Source organism: Ranitomeya imitator, chromosome 2, assembly GCF_032444005.1.
Source record: "Ranitomeya imitator isolate aRanImi1 chromosome 2, aRanImi1.pri, whole genome shotgun sequence".
Classification (NCBI taxonomy): domain Eukaryota; kingdom Metazoa; phylum Chordata; class Amphibia; order Anura; family Dendrobatidae; genus Ranitomeya; species Ranitomeya imitator.
In genome coordinates this window covers 596,300,499-596,302,907 of record NC_091283.1, presented here as the reverse complement: position 1 = coordinate 596,302,907, position 2,409 = coordinate 596,300,499, and positions in this window count along the sequence as shown.

The following is a 2,409-nucleotide window of genomic DNA, read 5'->3' as shown; positions in this document are numbered from 1 at the left end:
AGTGCTGGGCAGTGGCGAGCAGACGCTTCTGGGACTAAGTCCTGCTTTTCACGTTCTGAGCATGCCCAGAGTAAGATCTCTCAGTGGAGATCGAGGGTCACATGATCAGATACTGAAGCTAGGTCATTGGTCCTTCTTGGAAGGTCCTTGTAGGTGCTAGGACTAAGGCTGGATTCACATTTGCATTTAAAAACGCAGCGTTTTAAATGCAAACGCATGTGGTGCAAAAAACACATGTAAACGCGTTAAAATGCTGAGTTTTTTAGACGCATGCGTTTTTGCATGTTTTAATACAAACGCGGCGTTTTGACGTGTTTACACGCGTTTTTTCCTGCATTTGTGTTTTTGAAACGCATGATGAGAAGCGTGTGACAGCAGCTAATCATCAAAATCAACAAGAAAACCGACTATAAACAGAAATAGCTAGGGTTAGGGTTAGGATCCCTAGTAACCCTAGGGATCCTAACCCTAACCCTAACCCTAAGGGATCCTAACCATAACCCTATCCCTAACCCTAACCCTAATGGATTCTAACCCTAACCCTATCCCTAACCCTAACGCTAACCCTAAGGGATCTTAGCCCTAACCCTAAGGGATCCTAACCCTAACCCTAACCCTAACCCTAACCCTTAGGGATCCTAACCCTAACCCTAACCCTAAGGGATCCTAACCCTAAAGGTACCGTCACACTAAGCGACGCTGCAGCGATACCTGTTGTGAATTCTGTGGCTGAATTCACTCCTGTGGTCACAAGTGGTACTGCAGCTTCTGAGCTTCCTCCCTCAGGTGTTCTGGTGAGCTCGTTAACTGCTTCATTACTTAACTCCGCCTGATGCTGCTATCCTTGCTCCTTGTCAATGTTTCAGTGTTGGATCTGAGCTTCTCCTGATTGTTCCTGTGACCTGCTGCTCTGTATAGCTAAGTGCTTTTTGCTTTTTTGTTGCTTTTTTTCTGTCCCCCTTTGCGTGGTTTTGCTTTAGGGTTTTTTGTAGACTGCAAAGTTCGCTTTACTGTCCTCGCTCTGTCCTAGAATATCGGGCCCCACTTTGCTGAATCTATTTCATCCCTACGTTTTGTCTTTTCATCTTACTCACAGTCATTATATGTGGGGGGCTGCCTTTTCCTTTGGGGAATTTCTCTGGGGCAAGTCAGGCCTATTTTTCTATCTTCAGGCTAGCTAGTTTCTTAGGCTGTGCCGAGTTGCCTAGGTAGTTGTTAGGCGCAATCCACAGCCGCTTTTAGTTGTGTTTAGGATAGGATCAGGTGTGCAGTCTACAGAGTTTCCACGTCTCAGAGCTCGTTCTTGTATTTTTGGGTATTTGTCAGATCACTGTGTGCGCTCTGATCGCTAAGCACACTGTGTTTCTGGATTGCCTTCATAACACCTGTCATTAGCAAACATAACAGTACAAGGAGCCGAACTAATGATTCTCAATAGAGGGAAAGAAAAAGTTCTGACATCATTTTTTTTTTTTTTCTGCTCTGTGTTCATTTTTTTTTTTCCCCTAGACATTTGGGTGATTCTGGACACAGGTGTGGACATGGATATTCAGGGTCTGTGCTCTTCAATGGATAATCTCGTTATAAATGTACAAAAAATTCAAGATACTATTGATCAGAAATCTATGTTAGAACCAAGAATTCCTATTCCTGATTTGTTTTTTGGAGATAGAACTAAGTTTCTAAGTTTCAAAAATAATTGTAAGCTATTTCTGGCCTTGAAACCTCATTCTTCTGGTAATCCTATTCAACAGGTTTTGATTATTATTTCTTTTTTGCGCGGCGACCCTCAAGACTGGGCATTTTCTCTTGCGCCAGGAGACCCTGCATTGAGTAGTGTCGATGCGTTTTTCCTGGCGCTCGGATTGCTGTACGATGAGCCTAATTCAGTGGATCAGGCTGAGAAAAATTTGCTGGCTTTGTGCCAGGGTCAGGATGATATAGAAGTATATTGTCAGAAATTTAGGAAGTGGTCAGTACTCACTCTGTGGAATGAATCTGCGCTGGCAGCTTTGTTCAGAAAGGGTCTCTCTGAGGCTCTTAAGGATGTCATGGTGGGATTTCCTATGCCTGCTGGTTTGAATGAGTCTTTGTCTTTGGCCATTCAGATCGGTCGACGCTTGCGCGAGCGTAAATCTGTGCACCATTTGGCGGTATTGCCTGAGGTTAAACCTGAGCCTATGCAGTGCGATAGGACTATGACTAGAGTTGAACGGCAGGAATACAGACGTCTGAATGGTCTGTGTTTCTACTGTGGTGATTCCACTCATGCTATTTCTGATTGTCCTAAGCGCACTAAGCGGTCCGCTAGGTCTGCCGTCATTGGTACTGTACAGTCCAAATTCCTTCTGTCCATTACCTTGATATGCTCTTTGTCGTCGTTTTCTGTCATGGCGTTTGTGGATTCGG